The sequence below is a fragment of the Microtus pennsylvanicus genome, chromosome 8 (genome assembly GCF_037038515.1).
Source record: "Microtus pennsylvanicus isolate mMicPen1 chromosome 8, mMicPen1.hap1, whole genome shotgun sequence".
NCBI lineage: Eukaryota > Metazoa > Chordata > Mammalia > Rodentia > Cricetidae > Microtus > Microtus pennsylvanicus.
The window spans coordinates 29,284,818-29,305,752 of NC_134586.1; the positions used below are offsets into that span (position 1 = coordinate 29,284,818).

At 50.9% G+C, this 20,935-nt stretch overlaps 1 protein-coding gene across 3 annotated transcripts in view; it reads right to left on the bottom strand.

The window, feature by feature from the left end:
• Rasgef1a (RasGEF domain family member 1A) overlaps positions 1-20,396 on the bottom strand; it is a 92,222-nt gene extending 71,826 nt beyond the window's left edge. Inside the window, exon 1 of one of the 3 annotated variants that reach the window (XM_075983025.1) lies at positions 20,258-20,396. The gene's annotated coding sequence lies outside the window, so the exon portion shown is untranslated. Of the gene's footprint in view, positions 1-19,764 lie in introns of all 3 variants that reach the window. The other 2 variants (XM_075983027.1, XM_075983026.1) reach the window with 2 other exon arrangements.
• Positions 20,397-20,935: the final 539 nt, after the last annotated feature.

Below are 20,935 nucleotides of genomic sequence, written 5' to 3' on the forward strand. Positions count from 1 at the left end.
GCAGGATAAGTTGCTGGACATAGGACCTTCCATCATCAAGGAAGAAGCACAGTGCTTACCGGGCACTGGACTGGGTAAGCAGCACATTTTTAGTTTGGATGTGCTACTCCAGCCCAAACATCAAGTGTCTCCAAAAGCTGCTAGTTTCAAATGGTCCCTAGATCAGGCTCTTACCGGTACAGGCTGCTGCAGAGACAGTTCTGCCACTTTGGTCATCTGATCCAGCAAGCCCAACAAGTCCCCCAGTGTCAACAACCGCTGGGAATGCTATCTGGAGCATTTGACAGGCTGCCATAGGTGAATCATAGCAGAAAGCCTAGGGATTCTGGATCAAGGCCCAGCCATCATCTGAAAAAATCAGTTCTTGACTTGCCACTGGGCCTTACTAGAAACTGAACACTTGGTAATCGGCCACCAAATACCATAAGATTTGCAGTACCCTGCATGAGCTGGCTTTATCTGACCTACAGCCCATAAGACTGGGTGTACACAAGAGCAATCCATCAACAAATGGAAACGGTATACACATGGCCAGACTCTAGCAGGTCCCAAAGGGACAAATAAGTTATACAAAGAAGTGGCCCAAACGTGTAGGTTACTACTCCTGCTATAATGCCTCCTCTCCCAAGGCATGGACCTACAGCATCAGAAGATGTGCTCTTTGACTGACTGGTTAAAGAACTGCATACAGCTTTGTTTGCAGATGGTTCCCTACAGCAGGCAGGCACCACTGAGCAGTGAGCACTACAGTATTATACCACTGCTCTGCGACAATCCTGGATGACTGTGGTCAAGGAAACCCTTCCCAGCAGAAAGAACTGCAGGCAGTGTACAACGTCAGACATTTTGCTTGGAAGGAAAAATATCTAGATGTGAAAACTATATATTGATGTATGATTTGGTTGAATGGTTGAGAGCTTGGAATATGCATGACTGAAAAAAAGTGGTGAGAAAGATGTGTGGGGAGGGGCATGGGAGTAGATTTCTCCAAATAGCAAAGGGTATGAATATTTGTACCCCATGTAACTAGCTGCCTGCTACAGGGTGACCTCAACAGAGGAGGACTTCAAACGTTAAGTAGGAAAGATGTCCCTTTCTGTGGACAATAGCCAACCTCCTTCCCCCAGCCACATCATGGCCCAACAGTGGCCAGGGTGGCGGGGATGGAGGTTGTGCATGATGTGAAGGTTGATCCAAATTGTCGACTTGACAGGATTTAGAATCATCCAGAAAGCACATCTCTGAGTGTGCCTACCAGAGTGTTTTACCCAGCAGTAGTGGGGCACGCCTTTGATCCTAGCACTCAGGAAGCAGAGGCAGGTGGATCTCTGAATTCCAGGCCAACCAGGGTCTACATACTGAGACCCTGTCTCAAAGAAAAATAAAAAAGTTCCCAGGAGAAAGGAGCCATTGAATGGGAACACATATGGCATAGCAGGGGAAGAGGAAGAGGCACGGGGGGAATAAGTGAGGAAGAGGATCAGAGGCTAGAGCAGAGGAGGAGAAGGGAGAGTAAGGAAGGATGTTTGAAAAGTCCACAGGAAAGCCTACTAGAAGTTCCATGCGCATGTGTGATATGTGTGTATGTGTTTATGTATATATGTGTGTATGTGTATGTATATAGTATAGTTTGGGTAACTATAAAATAATACAATTCTTTGAGGTTTCTTGGTGTCATTTGTCCTTTCTTCCGTTCTTTCTATATTGACCTTTCTTCCCCTTCCCACCCTTTCCCATCCCCCTTTCATATTACCTGAACCGTAATATTATCCCCAGTCTGTACCCCACCTTTTTGTGACCTTGCAGTTACTCCATGCTATATACCCACACCCACAGCTAAGAACTGAAGATGAAAGGGAACGTGTGGCCTTTGTCTTTCTGGGTCTGGATTGCCTTACTCAGTATAATCTTTTCTAGCTCCATCCATTTAGCTGCAAATTTCACGATTTCATTTCTCTTTCTGCTGAATAATATTCCATTGTGTATATGAACCACATTTTCATTATCCACCCATCTACTAAAGGACAGGTTGTTTTTACTTCTTAGATACTGCAAATAGAGGAGAAATGAACATTGTGGAGTAGTAACCCTACCATGTAGTAAGATGTCATGTCCTTTGGGAATATGCCCTGAGTGGTATAGCTGGGTCATATGATAGATTTAGTTTTAGCACACAAAAGCCATAGACTATCTAATAAGAACCCCAGTACCAGACATGAAAAACCTCCATTCAAGCTGTTGCTCGGTGAATTCTAAGAGACTCTCAAAGCATTATAAACTATTGCTGCTCCCCTCAGTTGCCTTCCAGAGGCTGAAGGTAAGTCCTCAATGCTGAAGACATGTTACCTTTCAGACACAGAACTTAGAAGATTATAGCTGGACCTAACCTAGAAGCCTCCCTCCCTCCTGTGGTCTAGCTTCCAAGTATCAGAAAGTACTATGTAAACCTCCAACAGATGGAAGCAATTAATAGTCCTATCCAGCTGTGATGCTAACAACTATAACAATGAACAGCACAGCAAAATATCCCTAAGGGGGTGATAGTGGCATTAACATCTTGGTGGTAACCAATGGCTGTGTAATTGGATTTAGGGCTCACTCAATATAAGGAAACGATGCCTGATATTAGAAACCTAGCCAAGTACTCTGGGCTACTATGATCATGGGTCTAAGAATCTACCACTAGTGCTTTACTAGCTGAATATAATTCCTTACTGCATTCTATAACTCATCTTTAGACACGCAAATGGAGGGTGGCTTCCACCCCTCATCAAAGACGCTTCTCTTCACAGCAAACAGAGACCATTTCAGAAACCCACAACAGGTCATAATGCAGTGATCAATGGATCAATGGGAGGCCAGCCCCAACTGATACATCTACAACAGATGCCTGCATCTAAGACCCAGAGAACATCTCAGGAAAGGAGACAGAAAGATTACAAGAGCAAGAGAAGTCTACTGTGAGGTTGCATCTCCTAGATATGACAGAGAAACTATATCCACAATAACACAACAGTACAGCTGCTTAAACAAGACCTAAACAATGACAACATCAACAGACATGCTGATGCAGAAGTGGGAAATATTGTGTGGTCGCACCCCTAGACAAAGAACTCCAGGTAATTAATGACTGTTGAGAGATGGAGAATTAGCCTCTCCCAGGGATGAGCCCCTGTCTTAGTTAGAATTTTTATTGTTTCAACAAAACACCATGACCAAAAAGCAAGTTGGGGAGGAAAGGGTTTATTTAGCTTCCACTTCCATATTGCTGTTCATTATCAAAGGAAGTCAAGACAGGAACTCAAGTATGGCAGGATCCCGGAGACAGGAGCTGATGTGGAGGCCATGGAGGAGAGCTGTTTACTGACTTACTCATCATCTTGCTCAGCCTGTTCTCTTATAGAACCCAGGACCATCAGCCTAGGGATGACACCACCCACAATGGGCTGAACCCTCCCACACTGATCACTAATTGAGAAAATGCCTTACAGCTGAATCTCATGAAGGCTTTTCCCAACCGAGGCTCCTTCCTCTCTGATGAGTCTGGTTTGTGTCGAGTTGACAAAAAAACCATCCAGCACAGCCTTGTCAACTCGACACACAAACATATCGCTATTAAGTCACAACCATCCCCAAGTTCTCACATTAAAAATATAAATAACTTTAAAAGTCCCAAAATTCAAATTCATTTACAAATTCAAACACATTAAAATTTCAGTCCCTTTAAAATAGCCAATTTCTTTTAAAATTCAAAGTCTCTCAGTTGTGGGCTCCAGTAAAATAAAAAATAAACCAAATACTTTCTTACTTCAAGAAGGAAAAACCAGGGCACAGTCAAAAATCAAATCAAAGCAAAACCAAATTCCAACCATCCAGGTCTGGGGATCCACTCACGATTTTCTGGACTCCTCGGAAGAGCCTGGGTCGCGTCTCTGGCTCCGCCCTCTGCAGCACACACAGCTTTTCGTCTGGACTCCAGTTGCTCCATCCACTGTTGCTGCTGTTCTTGGTGGTCATCCACGGTACTGGCATCTGCAAAACTGCTAGGGTCTTCTGTTGCAACTGGGCTGCACTTTCACCTACAGCCTCTCATAGGTTTTCTTCATGGCGCCAAGCCTCAACTTCTTTGCATGGCACCTTCAGTCCTTGGGCTTCAGCTGCTACTGAAACTGAATCCTTACCGACGGCCTCCCCTAGCCTCCCACATTGCAAGCCTCAGATGCTTTCCATGACCCCCTCATGCCTTCAAAAAGAGCCCCGCTTGGATGACTCTCACACACTACCGCACCCAGCTTCCAGCGGTGGTACAACCTTGGCAACCGCTGGAACACAGCTTCTCTGTGCTTTCAGGAAACACTTCCCAGAAGATTTCGCCACAGTGATGCTGGTCTCTTCTTAATCACTGCTAATTTCTTCGCTCCAGCCGATCAACATCAATTTTCCCAGTAATGTAAAGGTTTCACTTCAATGGCGCTGGTCTCTTGCTAATCATGGCTGACACTTCAGCCCCAGCTGACCAGAATGTTAATTCAAAAGAGCAAATGGCCCTGATAGAGCCTTTAATATTGCCTCTGAGACGTCACAAGCCAGGCCTCCATCTTCTGCACTGCTCTTAACACTTACACCTTCCAGGCACGTAAGAACATCCCACTGGGATCTTAACACTCAATGACTTTTCTAACCAAAAGTTCCAAAGTCCTTCCACAGTCCGCCCAACAACACGGTCAGGTTTATTACAGCAACACCTCACCTTTGGTACCAATTTGTCTTAGTTAGGGTTTCTATTACTGTGACAAAACACCATGACTAAAAAAAAAGCAAGTGGAGAAGAAAAGTGTTTATTTGGCTTACACTTCCATATTAATATTCATTATCAAAGAATTCCAGACAGGAGCTCAAATTGTGTCTTCCAAGATGTCAGGGCCACTGCGGTCATGAGTTCACAGCAACTGTGGCTGCCTGCTTATATAACCTGCACAAGATCAATAGAACCGACATCCTAGCAAGGATGCAGGAAGGTCACAGGAGCTCCTACTCCTAGTTGAAGAGCTAAGGACAGCTAATGGCTGCTGGGATCCAGGGCATGGCCTCACACTCTTGCGTATATGGGAAGCACTTGAGACTTGGTGGGTTATTCCATTATCAACAGGAAGACAAAGTTGGGAGAGAGATTTGGGGCAGAATCTGGGTAGAGTTAGATGGAGGAATGTGGGTTGAATATGATCAAAATACATTGCATAAATGTATAGAATTCTCAAAGAATAAATTTAAAATATCACACTAAAATTGAGCCATTTTGTATTAACACACTACTGAGTAACTGAAATAATTGTTTTTAAGGCTTAGCTGAGAAAAGAAGGCAAACCTCGAGTGTGTGGATGCCTTCCAACAGGCTGGCGTCCTAGACGGCATGAAGAGAGAAGCTGAGCCGAGCCCCAGCGTACATGTCTCTGCCTCCTGACCACGCAGTGTGACCACTGACCTCACGCTGTGGCTGCCATGCCTTCCCTTTGACGGTGATGGTGGACGGCACCCCAAACCGTGAGCTAAAACAAGCCCTCTCTCCCTTAAGCAGACACCAGCACTGAGTTGCAGGTGTGGTGACATGTCCAGCGTGACCAGCCAGTCATGCTCTGTCTGGTGGCAGAGTGACCAGAATGTGCCACTCCCATTGTGGGAAGTCGGTACTTGTCTTATTACTGGGACAGACACTTATTCCAGGTATGAATTTTCCTATCCTGGCAGTAATTCTTTCACCAAAACTACCATCCATGCAGTTACAGAAGGCCTTTTTTCCACACGGCTTCTGACAAGGAACTTATTGTAAAGGCAAGAGTGGGCCCATGCTTCTGGAATGCTCTGATCTTGTCATGGTCCCCCACCAACCTGAAGCAGCTGACGTGATCAGCGGGGTGGCCTTTTCAAGATGCAGTCACTGTGCCAACTGGGTGGCAACAGCTTGGAGGGCTGGAACAAGGTTCTCCAGGAGGCCATACATGTTCTCAGCCAGCATCCACTGGGTAGTGCTGCCTCTCCAGCAGCTAGGAGCGGAGATAGGGCTGACGCTCTGCCCACCTTGGAAGTCACTAGCAAGGCTTTTGCTTCCTGTTTCTGCACCTTTCTCCTCTGCTTGTCTGGAGTCTGGGCTCCGGTTTACGGAAGAGAGAACTGTAATTGTCATGAATATTTCTGTCCTATTTTATTTAAAATGTTTGTAGGGGCTGGAGAGATGGCTCAGTGGTTAGGAGCGCTCACTGCTCTTCCAGGGAACCAGGGGTTCAGTTCTCAGCATCCACCTGGTGGCTCACAACTGCCAACTCCAACTCCAGGGGATCTCACACCCTCTTCTGGCCTCCCTGAGTACCGAGAATGCACATGCTACCCAGACATACATGTAGGCAAAACACTCGTGCACGTAAAATGAATAAATAAATCAACTTTTAAAAAACTTTAAATGTAAAAAACTTCAGATGTAAAGGTCAGTGAGCTATCTCATTAGGAATTTAAAGACTAAAAGAGAGTATTGTGTGCACATATTCACATATAGTACAGAGATAGATGTCTGTGTTTTCTTCCCCTCCTGTTCCATTGCCATGTATCAACTGAGTTGAGATCCATGCTTACGTGTTATCAAATCTATATAACCTGTAAGCTATGGAGTATTAAAAGAGAAATCATTCCTCAAGAGACTGTCACCTATTCTGGAAGGATAATTAATGCATTTTCTACTGTACATGGGATAGTTATATTAAATGGAATTATAATGCTGTCTTCATTTGGACCTTAAATATAACATAAGGCAATGTGACTGGGAGTCAAACTGACAAGGGCAGACCCATGATGTTGGTCTGTCATCTTGATGGGATTTGTATCAACCTGAGAGACACACCTCTGGGCATGTCTAGGAGGGCATTTCCAGAAAGGATTAGCTGAGGGAGGAAGACTCACTCTCAAAGAGGGAGTCACTTTCCAACAGGTGACTCCAGTCACCTGCCTGCCTCCACTTCCTCTCCCTCAGGAAGTGCCTCTGCCATGGTCTTGGAATCTTCAGACTTCTAAGATAATTAAATACCAGCAACTCTGCAGGGGGCTTCCAGGTCTTTGGCTCCATAATAAGACTGATGAGACTTCTAGCTTTATGACCGAGCAACTGCCAGGTTTTCTGTCTCTCCAGAGTGAAGATTAGACTATCCAACTCCTACTATGCTAGTTAAACCAACAAATCATGTGTGTGTGTGTACATATATATGTATGTGTGGGTCTGTATTTGTGTACCCTATAGCCCTATATTACCTATATATCCTATATATTGCCCGTATATTATTTATTACCCATATAAATACTATATATTACCTATGTTGGCTGGGCATAGTGACTCCAATAATTCAGGAGGCTGAGCCAGGAGTTGAATATTCAAGACTATAATGAGTTATACAATAAGACCCCTATCTCAGAATAAGTTTGAATCTAAAACATGGCATCAGTACATTAATACACAGCCAAAGCAAGGAGGCAAACAAGAAAGTCTAGAAGTACCCCCCAAACACACAGCTGAGTATGGGGTGAAGGTGATACCCCAGGTCAGCACAAAGAAGGCAGTTAGCAAGGGGCGCTGGTCACATGGTAGCCATCTGGAAACACAAGTTGGAGCCCTACCAATGGATCCAACAGTCAATTTGAGAAAGAAAACCATCAGCCTATGAAGAAGCACAGGCGATTTCTTCATAGCTGCAAATAAGACCTTCTTGTTAGTTTGAGAGCTCTGGAATTAGAGGCAGGCATCTGTCTATGACCTACAGAAACTTATTTCACCCAGCTCATACCCAAGATGAATGTTTTTAAAACTCCAAGTCAATTTGAAATCACTGGTTTTGCTACCTGTATTTTAAAATGTCTTCAAGGGGGTTGGAGATATGGCTCAGTGGTTAAGAGCACTGACTGCTCTTCCAGAGGACCCAGGTTCAATTCCCAGCACCCACATGGCAGCTCACAACTGTCTAAAGATCCAGTTGCAAGGGATCTGCCACATTCACACCAATGCACATAAAATAAAAGTTAAATAAAGCATAAAAATATTTTTAAAAAATAAAATAAAATGTCTTCAAAAGTCCAGACACACAAAATGAAAACGATACATTGAGGGAAGCATTTATAACTCAACCTCAAAGGTACCTGTTTTCTAATATTAAAAGATCTTATATCTGGGTGTGGCGGTGCACACATTTAATCCCAGCACTTGGGAGGCAGAGGCAGGCAAGTCTCTGAGTTTGGGACAGCCTGGTCTACAGAGCGAGTTCCAGGACAGCTGGGGCTACACAGAGAAACCCTGTCTTAAAAGGGAGAAGAAAGGACCATCCAGCCATGGTGGAACACACTTGTCATCTCAGTCAGCCCTCGGGAGGCTGGGCAGGAGATTCCGTATTCCTGACCAACCCACATTACAGAGTAAGATGGACACTGTGTCCGGCTGAAATCTTTACATAATAAGAACACCAGATTAACAATAAGAACACAGGTAGGTTTTTTTTCAATGCTGGTGAATGAACCCAAGACTTCCCATGTGCTAAGAAAGTATTTTACCACTCAGCTCTATCCTCAGTCCCAGAAGGATCATATACGTAGGAAAAGATGCCTAGTCCGATCCCATTCATTACACGAGAAATGGTAACTAAACTGGGTTAAGGTGTAGCTCATCCATCAGAGCAGCAAGGAGAAGGAGTAGAGAACAGACCCTGTGCACACTGGAAACGAAGTCTAACAACGTAATACTGGTATGGTGGACGGTTTGCCAAACTTCCGCAACATGACAACTGCACCTTCATGTCCCTCTGTCACAACAGAAGGGCCACTCCAAGATGTGCCAATGTGAACTCAAGGCACATGACCCCTAACAAAGCCTCTGCCACATAAAATGAAGCGACACATCGCTGTATGTACAGACCAGGAATGTCCAGAGGGGATTTCAAAAACACAGCAAGGGTGTCTACGGCCAGCCTGGAGACAGAGAAGCTACTTCCACGGGGACCCGTGTTACTCTCTCTGAATGCTATTAACATAAACGCAGCGCCAGGATCTGAGGAGGAACGGGGCTGCACATTCTTGCTGGCTTCACACCATTCTGTACTCAAACCCTGGGAAAGTTGTTCTCCTCCTGCCCTCCTGCCTTCCCACCCTCCGCCCTCCCGCCCTCCCATCCGAAGATCAAGGATCAGCTGGTCCGGGGCTTCTCTTCCTCTTCTCCCCTATGCCTTCCAGACTGCCTCTCCCATGAGCTTCGAAGGGTGAGGCATAGGGAAGGAAGCTTCACTGGTCTGTTTCCATGGCAACAGAAGGAACAAGAGGCAAGAAACTCAGGCCAAGCCAGCTCTGCTACATCCTCCCTGAATGCTGAGCAATTTCCCCTTTGGATTCCGAGTGCAGGAGGACCCAAAGCTTCACCAGTCCTTTGGCTCCCCACCCCATGGATGGACTGCAAGGACTCCCACTGTAGATTAACAGAGGTCCTGAGGCTTCGGAGGAGTCAACCTAAACCCGGAGCCCTGAACCCAAGGCCAGCCTGGTATCCTGGGCCCAGCCCACGCAAGTCCATGTCAACTGTCAGATCCTCTCCCAGCACTCAGCTCTTTGGAGACTACACTGGTAGGCAGTCTCGGCTTCAGCACCACTAACTCACGGGACAGTCAGATACACCAGGACATTCATCTCCAGATGTTATCTCATCCCCCTCCCCCACCCCCCAAATAATCCCAAGAAGGCTGGGCTCGGTTCACAGAGAAACTCACCCAAATGCCTTACGCATTTTTGGCGGCAGAGTTGGGGCTGGGAATAAGTGGTTCACTCTCCAATCATGGCTAAGCTTCCCTTTCCTGCTCTCTCTTGCTCTTCCATTCTAACTTGGCTTCCAGGAGACACAGAGGTGCCAGCCTGTTCCTCACGGTGTTTTCCAGGGTTGCAGCTTTGTACCTGCTCTGTTCCCCAGACCCCCACAGGTATGCGGGGGCAGCTGTCCAGGGCAGAAGGGGGTAAGAACAAGGGAACAGAGCCAGCCAAATGTGCAGCCACCCACAGACACACCCACATACCACAAGTGCAGGCTGACTTAGCTTAGCGAAGCCCTCCTCAAACCAGGAAGGTATTAGAAAGCTTTTATGGCTGTTGCCAGAATCTAAATAACAGTTTCCCTCCCACACTCCCTTCTCACCCACACCACTGTCTCCTCCACACCATTACCTCCACCCTCACCAACACGTCCACCACCACCACCATCACTACCACCCCCACTACCATCACCACCACCACCATCACCAATAAGTCCACTACCACCACTACATCTGCGCTTATTGACACCACCACCATCACCAACACGTCCACCACCACCACCTTCATTACCACAACCATCATCACCACAATCACCAACACGTCCACCATCATCCCTGCCATCGCCACCAGCAGCACCATTCTCAACAACTTCATCACAGCCATCACTGTCTCCTCCATACCAGCACCACCTCTCTGCTACCTCCACCCTCACCAACACGTCCACCATCACCACCGTCTCCTCCATTACCACAACCATCATCACCATCCTCACCAACACGTCCACCATCACCACCACCACTACACCTGTACTTATCCACCACCATCACCACCACCACCTCCTCCATTACCACAACCATTATCACCACCCTCACCAACACGTCCACCATCATCCCTGCCATCGCCACCAGCAGCACCATTCTTAACAACTTCATCACAACCCTCACCACCACCACCCTCACCAACATGTCCACCATCACCACCACCACCCTCACCAACACGTCCACCACCACCAGCACCACCCTTACCAACACGTCCACCACCACCCTTACCAACACGTCCACCATCACCACCACCACCCTCACCAACACGTCCACCATCACCACCACCACCCTCACCAACACGTCCACCATCACCACCACCACCCTTACCAACACGTCCACCATCACCACCACCACCACTATACCTGTATTTATTGACACCACCACCATCACCACCATCTCCTCCATTACCACCACCATCACCAACACCTCCACCATCATCCCTGCCATCACCACCAGCAGCACCATTCTCAACAAGTTCATCACAACCCTCACTGTCTCCTCCACCACCATTTCTATCACCAACACCATCACCACCACAGGTCTCTCGTACCCCACCCCTGCTGCTCACCATCACCAATGTGCCTGACATAGCCATCACTGTCTCTTATCACTGCCTCCACTATCAGTACCACCATCACCAACATTCCCATCACCCCTTCTGCTGCCGCCATCACAACTTCAAACGCACCATGCCTGCCACATTCTAGAAACATGCCAGGGGCTCTAGATAGAGTGCTGCTGTTAGCACTCGACCCAGGGGACATAGACTCTCACCACTCCTTCTCAGGGGCTCGGGGTCATCAAAGGACTTCCCTGAAGCCACCTGGGTGGCTCAGCAGCCCCGCAGCCCCTGTGCAGCTCTGCCCACTCTTGGCTTTTGCACTGCTAATGCTGTCAGAAGACTGCTAACCTCCAAACTTAATACCCTCTGCTACCACCAGACTACACTACCACCACGACACAGGAGAGGACAGATCACGAGGGCTGCCAGGGACTCACTACAAGAAAGTTTCTAGGGCAGGGCGGTGGTGGCGCACGCCTTTAATCCTAGCACTCAGGAGGCAGAGGCACAAGGATCTCTGTGAGTTCGAGGCCAGCCTGGTCTATAAGAGCTAGTTCCAGGACAGGCTCCAAAGCTACAGAGAAACCCTGTCTCGAAAAACCAAAATAATAATAAATAATAATAATAATGTTTCTGTTCCTACCCCCACATACAGTGGTAAAGTGGTAAAGACAGTTGGTGTGTGGCAATAAAATGTCACCAGTAAACCGAGGTTGGGAGGACAGGGGCCAAAAGACAAAAAAAGAAGCAAGACCAGACACCTGGAGCGTGGGGAGAAGTCATGGCAACCACCAGCACTCCAGAGTCCTGGAGGAGCAGCAAAGCTCTCAGCCCCGCCCCAACCCCAGCCAGAACCACTAGCCTTGAAGTCCTGGGACAGGGACAGTGAGGACGGCTGAGCAGAGCCAGTGACAGGTGAGGTAGGGAGTGGTGGTGTGCATAAGGAAGGTGGTGTGGTCCTCCCCCAAGGAGAAACCGAAACATTCACTGAGGACATCAGCAGAAAGGACAAGGGAGTCCAGCAAGCAGGGTTCTCATAGAGGATGGCCAGGCCGCCCTGGGCTCGGTGTGGAGAAAACTCTGAGAGGGGGTGGAGGGAAGCAGGATGAGGAAGGACACAGCTCCCTGGAAGTTGATCGCAGTCTCTTTGAGAGCCACGGGACAGGATGGCCGGGGAAGGTGACAGTGGCGGGGGACATAGAGAGCAAGGCAACAGAGCTGATTGGAGGTTGCCGTCCCCCAAGAACGTGTGACAACCTGGCTGCAGGCCATACACAGGGAACGTCGCTCTTGGTCTGGACCTGGCTCCTGAAACCACAAGGCCAACTGTGAGGAGAGAAAATGCCAGAAGCTGAGGTGGGAATGGGGCAGGTAGAAAGAACAGGAGGACAGAGCCTCCAGGAAGGCTAAGTTGGAAAAGGAAAGAAAGAAGAAGGAAGGGGGAGGGAGGGAGAGAGGAGGAATGGATAAATAAACAAATAGAGTAAGCAGGGTAGGAGGAGTCCAGAGGTCAACGGATGGATGAAGAAGGGTGCCCACCAGCACCCTCAATTCCCTCTGACAGGAGGGCAGCCATTCTGGACGGCTGCTCCCAGCACAGCTCCATGCTGAGATAAGGCAGGACAGCCTGGGGTCCCGTCTGTTCAGGGGCAGGCCTAGGACACACATTCTCCTATCGCTGTGCCTGCCTTCATGCCATGTCAGACTGTTCATCATTTCTACAGAACAACGTCTGGGTGTGGCCGGGGGTTGTTCTGCCTAGGTTTCCCCAGGGATCAGTGGGCCTCATTACAACCTCCCCTGCTGGCCTGGGAAGAGTGTGGCCACTGGAACAGACAGACTCAAGGGCCTTAGCCCAACTCTCTACCCGCTGTCCACTGCCTGGTAGGTTGGTCGACACCTGCGGACAAGCACAAGACTGAAGCCTACCTAGTGAAGCCACCAGACAGGCTGGAGAGATTTCATGGGCACGCATGAAGCACTCTGTCCTTGGGCCCCATACAATCCCATATCTGTCCTAGGTGATCCTCAGAGTTATGGAAATGGGACTGTGCCTCGTGGAACCTGGTACTCAGAGAACCTTTGCACTTAACCTGGCCTAATAGATGGGGAAACTGAGGCATGACTCGGTTGAATTCAACCTAACAGCTCACATCATCTGAGTGGGCAGGTATAAGGGTGTCTAATCCTGAGGTGAAACACCCACTTCTAGCCGGACCAAGAAGATCCCATCCTGAACAGGGGCCTGAAATAAAGGGCAGGCCAATGGAAGACACCTCCTGAACTCCCTCATCTTTCATAACCAACCTGGCACGCCATTTCCCTCAGGGACACCAGTTATGCTGTAATAGACCCTGGAGAAGCTGTAATGCATCCTGCAGAGACAGAGCTTGACCAGTCAGTTAGTATCTTGGTCATATTGGTTTGGGGGAAGGGGTGCGTGGCGCATGTGGCAGGGAGGTTTGCAGGGAAGTGGTGGGTGTGAGGTGGGCTGCTAAGCACACACGACAACAGGACCTGACACTCTCCCGGGCTGTATATCCGCACACCGTCCCTTCCACCAAAGCCTCAGCAGGAACAGGGTCGGCCCACTCTGGCCAGCCACACCACTTGCAGCTCCTTCCTGTCTCCAGCCTGACATGGGCCTCACTGCAGGAACCTCCTCATGGCTCTTCTGCCATAACAGTCCTTACAGCTTCCTATCCCAGCTTCCTCTGGGACACATCTGGGACCTGGGGCTGCAATGGCTACTGCAGACCACAAAGCAGCTTTCGGGTCTCAAGTGTCCTAACGTCATGAGGCAGGAGGCCCTCCAGACACAGCGCTAGCCTGGTGCCAGGGAGAGGCCAGGGCATCCCATACTCTCTCAAGCACACCTGTCCAGACCTCATGTCAACTCTTGGCCTCTCCACCACAGGGGCTGGGAGGAGGCCCCTGAATGTAGATTTCTCCTCAAAGAACAGGGGTCAGGGGTGGCCTATCTGCTGTCATGATGGCCACATTCCCAAGACACCCTTCCCTGCATTTTTTTTTATTATCTGTAAGGTCCTCAGTTTTCATTATTCTTCCTAGACCCATTGCCTATATGACCTCAAATCTTAACCAATACTCAACTCTTGTAGAATTATCTATTCTGGTTCTCTGGCTCTCATGGCTTCCCTGGTGGTGATGGCATGATCTGAAGAAGTATCTCCGTCTGTTATCCACCGGGATGTCTTCACACCCAGTCTGCGGCGGCCTTCACTAGCGCACTTACTGCTTGTTCATCAGACGCTTCTACTCCTGCAAGTGCTCCATCACTCAGGGTGTGGCCCAGGTGATGACTCGGGCTTGCTAGCATCTTTCCTTTAGACCACATCTATGCAGAAGCTCTCCCCCACCCCACGTTGCCCTGTTCACTCTCAGCCCTGGCCCTGCCAGGTGGACCACTGTCGACACCTCCTTGGAAGGCTTTGAGGATCTGTATCCCTCCCCTCCTTGCATGTGGCAGGATGAAAGACTTGGCTCGGGAGTCTTCAGGGCAGAGGCTTCACTGCAGATCATAAGGTTCCACCCTTTAGTTGGTTAGCAGGCTTTCAGGGACAGCAGGGCCAGAGAAAGAATAGGCTAAGAGCATAAGATGCCCTTCCCCAAAGTGCAGCTATCTGGAAGGACCCTGGACTTCCTGGACAGTGTAGGGAAGACCTTGGCTCTCCTAAAAAGATAACTGCTCACTTGCCCTTGGGCTGCTCTCCTGGGGACTCTACTCTTCATCCAGCCTGCCAGGGTGGGAGGAAACCCACTACTATGAGCAATAATAAAATAAATACCTGACATATTCCCCTTGCCTGCTCTGTATCTCAGTACCCTAGGACCTGCCCAAGTTCCTTTGTAAGCCTCCAACCTGGCTTCCCTGATGTCCTAGCTGATATACCCAGCCAACCTTGGGCAACTCTTTTGCAGCTCTCAGGACAGGGAATTGGATCTTCCCATCGAGGCTCCCTTACAAGCTCAGGGATCACACCCTGTGACCTGCTGGGAGGTGAGAGCATCATTTAATCCAAACCATGATCAGAGAGGGGGAACAGAGACAGTAAACGTTCAGAGCCCAGAGGAGCTAGACCACAGACTCTCTGCAGGGGAAGCATGGCCTATGAGTCTGGGCTTCTACAACCGCAGTGCCTCGTCTTAGAAAGTGTCTGGAGTGAGGACTGGACGTATTCCACACCCCAGGGAGGAGGGCTTCCTGAGCCTGGCCCTGTGCCCCAGCTATGGCTGGAATCACTTCACACTCACACGGGCTGGGGCTGGGTACCAGAGGCCTGTAAAGCAGAAGGGGTCAGGAGGGTCCTCAAGATCTGGGTGACCTCGGTGGGGGAGGGGAACTACGGCTCTGCAGATATACTCATCAGAATGCACACCCTTTCCCAACACCCTCGGCTTCTGGGTGAGCCAGCCTCCTCCACAGAAGCTAGTCTTTGTTAACAGTGTTGTCATGGCAACTGCATCCAGGGAGAACTCTCTCTTTAAGGTAGAGTCGGAGGGTGATACTTGGAGAAACTGAAGTGTTGGTGACAAGCAGGGCACTGGCCCCCTGGCTCTGTCCACACTCATCCCTCCTGGGCAGGCCTTCTCCCCATACCCTCTACCTGTCCCAGAGTTTTAAGTCCATTACTCTCTCCTCTCCTTGGAGGTAGAGAGCAACATGCCTCAGATCTATGTACACAATGTTCTGAGACTCGGATCTTCACCCCTTTTCCACTATGCCCAGCGGCTCCGAGAATTCAATCCACATCTCATCAGAATGACCAGTGTCCTGGAGATGGGAGTCCAAAAGGACTGAGGGAGACTGAACTCTAGGGGATCACTGACAAGACACTTGGGGACAGTCGCTGTAGAAGCTTAGGCACCAGTACACCATGCCTGTATAGGAAGACTCACGCCCCAAATAATGCTAAGGGCCAAAAGAAGACCCAGCAGAGGCCATGTCTGTAAGGAAAAGGTATCACAGTAAGGAAGCCATTGAAATGTTCAGAATGCTGGAGAATAGAGGATTCAGTAAGTGGAAGGGGGTTCAGGAGAGGCCTGGGGTGCGCTAGACTGGATGCTATCTCAATGCAAGAGGGGGCAGCAGCTGGCTGCTGGTGATATTGAGGCAAGCGACGCTTGGGGATAGGATGGCAGCGGATAGGACACCCGTGGTCACCCAGAAGAAACCAGCAAGCACAGCGCATGTGCTAAAAGAGCCCCAGGTTCTGGGACTGACAGGAGCTGGGGTCAGCTCAGCATGAAGAATGGAAGTTGTAGTGGCCGGGAGGACCCGGATCCTGAGAGATAGAAGCACTGAGTGTCCTGAGACAGGCGGCAAAGCTCTCTGGAGAGGCTTACAGAGAGGTCAGAGGAAAAGGAGGACCAAGAGCCAGGCAGCCAGACCTGGATGCCAGAGCGAGCCTCTGGGAGCAGGGACAGTGGAGCCCATAGCCTCTGCAGTGGGGCTCCCTGTGGGGAGGGGCGCAAGCCAGATGGGAGTGGGCTGGGAGTGAGTGGGAAGTGAGAATGCATTGTAAGCAAGCAGAGAACACATCTCCAGTCAGCCTGCCTGGGATGAGGGTGGGCAGGAGCTGGAGAACAGGAGAGGAGGGAAGCCCTGCAAAGCCTTTCACCTCCGAGGACTGCCACTCGTCAACCAGGGTCCTGGAAAAGGCTCATGTTTCCAATGCTGTGCCCTGGTGTTGGGCAGAGCTCCTGTCACTGTGTGTGTGCGTGCGTGCGTGTGTGTGTGTGTGTGTGTGTGTGTGTGTGTGTGTGTAGCACTGGCCCCAGGCTATTCTACCTAGAGTCAATGGGACATCCCAGAGGCCCAATTTCAGGCCTCCCTTCCAGGAGTTAGCTAGTGCTCTGCTCCCTGAATTCACAGGGAATCCACGGCCCACTCAGGAGGGCTAGAGATGCTTTCAAGGCTGTCGGCTGCCCTGGACAACACTGGCCAAAGCCTGGCCTCAAGCCAGAGCGGTCCTTGAGTGGGGAGGGTGACTATGCATTAAGTAATTTATTTCACATCCCAGCACCAAGCAAGGATTCCCTAAGGAAGTTCTGTGTCAATTAAATGAGGAGGGAGAGGCTTTTCAGGACAGGGTCACAGCAAGGATAATCCTACGTCATGTTCCACAGCATCCCTGTGATCCAAGGTGTTTTTACAGGAACATTCGTGGTCATCTGTGTCATCCTTAGCCAGAGACAGTCATGGATAACACTTACACCCCAGCTCCCTCACGTGACAGCTATCACTGTAGGATGCCTAAGGCAGCCACTGGCCAGCTCTCCCAGAACAAAAGTCCCTGAGGCCCAAGCCCCTTCCCAGCTCTGAGCTGACTCCGCCTCCCAGGTTCTAGTTACATCAAAAGCTGCTGATGCCAGCTGACTTTTCCAAGGATATCCCAGGATTACAGTATGGAAACCTCCTGGTGACCCCCCAACCCAACAGCACTCTACTGATGGGCTCATAACAGCCTACCCACTCTGAACTGGGCCGGGACATCCCTTGTGTTTAACTTTTACACATATCAATAGCCCCAGTCTCCAGGACCAGAAATACGTGAGAAAAGCATAAGGCCAAAAAGAGAGCTACATGTCTACCCCAGACCCCCAAGGGGTCAGGGACCCTGCAAGTGACCAGAGGTCACCAGGGCCCTTCCCCTCACAGTCATCACCTCCGAGACGCCACACGGTACCCCTGTCCCCTCTCTCTCTCCCTCAGCACGTCACTTTCTTGCTAAGTGTCCGCTCACAGGCAGGAGGGAGGTGGGCAACCACAGCAAAGGAACCTGGGAGGCAGCGTGGAGTGGGTGGAAATCACACAAGGCAGATTCTGGAAGCTCTGAGAGAAAAGCAGCCCAAGCAGAGCATGGCCGGAGCAGATGGCCTCAGGAGGGAAAGCGGGAAGGAGGGAGGGGGAGTCCCATCAGAGAGCAGAAGGTAGGGACCTGGCAGAGCCCACGGAGGCCCTGGCCAGGTCTTCTCCAACAGGGCCTCTCCTATGGCAAAGGGCCACGCAGACATGGGCATCACAGTGCACTGAGGCCCTCCCCACCACAGTCAGGAGCTCAGTGCCCCCTGCCTTGGCAGGGCATCTTCTCTCGACCTATTTTGCCATGTGGCTTCTACAAGACAACAGTTTTAAGGTCATAAATTCCACCAGCCTAAGACACTCATTGCAGGCCCCTCTTCTGCCAGTGAAGAGACAGACCATTCCAGCATATTCCAACTTCCATTTAATTGCCTCTCCAGGACCCAGTCACCACCTGGAGCTGCCCCTCACCCGTGTCCTGGGAGGAGGGACCTTACACAGGTGCAGCTTACCCCCTCAGCAAGGCCCATGTGCTGCCTGCCCAGCATTTCCCCTTCTCTTTTCCTTTCTCTTCCTCCCTCTCCTTCACCCCTCCCTCCTCTGACTGCAGTTGCTAAGTTACACCAAACCCGCTCTGTTCTCTGTGAACGCTTCCATTGCCACAATTTGCCAGGTAAAAGGCAGCCATCCACTGGCAGCAGGAAGATGTATCTCAGAAAACAAACAAACTCCTGCCTGGTTTTTTGGGGGGAGGGACTAGGTCACTGGCACCCCTGCCTGGGAACATCCGCTTGAGCTCCCAAACCCCAGGGGACATGTTCAAGAGAACACCGCTTCCATACTTTATCATGGAATCTGATCACACTCTTCTCAGAAGCAGAGCCTGTGGGCCCAGGAAAACACACACACACACACACACACACACACACACACACTTCAAGCTGAAAACCACCCAAAGGGTTGCTGGGCCACTACAATCCACAACCCTAGAGACAAAAAAAAAATGGAAACGAGGTTGGACAGGCAGAGAAGCCACTCACTGTCCCCAGACCACACAACTAAGAGTCCCCGATGTCCTCCCACTAGGGATGTCTTTCCTGGGCTGGGAACCGTGGTCCTAAAGTGGTGTCACTGAAGATAAACATGGAAATGCCCCCAGGAGTCATCAGAACCATGGTGTCATTCTGTTGAAACCATGTCTCAGAGGGGCCTGCCCATGGCTCACAAGTCAAAATCCGTGGCCTCCCAATGCCCTAGTAGGATAGGAGGTACTGTTTTGCTTTGGAGAACCCAAGGCCCAGTAGAGCAGGTTCTGTGCCCACAAGGGCTGGAGTGAACAAGAAGAAATCAGGGGGAAATGGGGGAGCCCTGAGGAGATGAAGGCTCCTGTAGGCCAACCTGAGACCATCTGAGTCTTCCCCCCTTGTCCCACAGTAGGATAAGGCTAATAAAAGCAGGGAAAGTGAACAGAAAAGGGCTTCACTGTACTGAATAGGAAAAGAGGGAGCCTGGCCACCTCCAAGTCTCAGGCCCCATGCAGCTCCCAAAGGCAACCTCTTGTCAGTATGTACTACCTGCATCTCTCAGAGGTAGCCTGAGACGCAGAGAGCGGGGACCCATCAACACAGTGCCTCCTCAATCATTAGGCCGAAGGATGGACAGACACGGACACACAGACAGACAGACACACACACACCCCACACACACTTATTCCGACTAGAACCAACCAGCTGTACCTGTCGAAGTCTGCGCTCCCAAACGGTCCTTCAAATGACCCCCGTTCACGGGACAGAGGGATGCGCCTCACCATGCCCCTCAAATGCAGAGCTTACGCCCCAATTCCTTGCCAAACAGCAAGTGCGTGAGATGCCACCCCGGACCCAGAATGCACAAGAGCAAATGGAAACTTCCAACTGCGCAGCCCCGAGCTCCTAGGATCCCCGACCCCCTCCCCCACGCCAGGCCCTGGGCAGCGGACTTGCCAGTGGTGCCCACGCCTGCCACCCGGTGCGCTCCCTCCATGCTCATCGCGGCTGCCCCGTGCGCGGCAGGTGCAGGAGGCACAGGGGTCCCGCCGTCCAGCCCAGGGCGGAGTTCCAGGAACTCCACGCAGGGTTCCACGTCGCCCTACCCGGTGCCGGTCCCCTGACCCACGCCCGTGCTCGCGCCAACGACCCGAGGGGACGGCCCGCCAGAGGACCCGAGGGGCGCGGGGCTGCCGCTGCCTACCTCGGTCCGTGCCAGCGTCGCTCCCGCGTCGCCCTCGTGCCGCAGCCCGGCCCCGAGCAGCGCGCGGCCGGCGCCGGCGGCTCATGCTCGGCGCCCCGGCCCGCGGCTCCCGCCCACCCGCGGCCGCCCCCGCGCTGCGCCAGCTGCGGGCAGAGCGGCTCCCTCCGCAGCCGGCGCCCAGGAGCACGAGCGCGGGGAGCGGGCGGCGCGAGAGCGCGGGGAGCGAGCGGGAGGGCGCGGGGCGAGCAGCAGAGGGGTGCGGGGCGAAGGTGCCGCGGGAGAGGGCGGGCCAGGCTTTCTCAGAAAATGGATATGGCAGCCAACAGCCCCAAAGATGATGTGGCTACCTCATTAAAACCCATTTGGCCACTCCAGGAGAGCTGCGAAAATGTTTATCAGCGGTACCTGGCGGTGAACGTGCTCCCTTCACCCAAGCACCCTGCAGGGTTGGTAGGCTTTGGCTTCCCTATGGGCACATGAGTAAACTGGGGAAGACTGGGGAAGTGAAGTGAACCTGCGTGATCTCATTGCTGGCGAGTACAGGTCAAGGCTCCAAAGTCACCTTGAGAGATTCTATGGCTCCCATTTTTCCCAGAACCACGAGGAGTCTTCTGGCCTCCAGTGGGACCTTCTGTCTCTGAGAAGATAGCCCCAGGATCCAGAATGACCAGGGCAGGC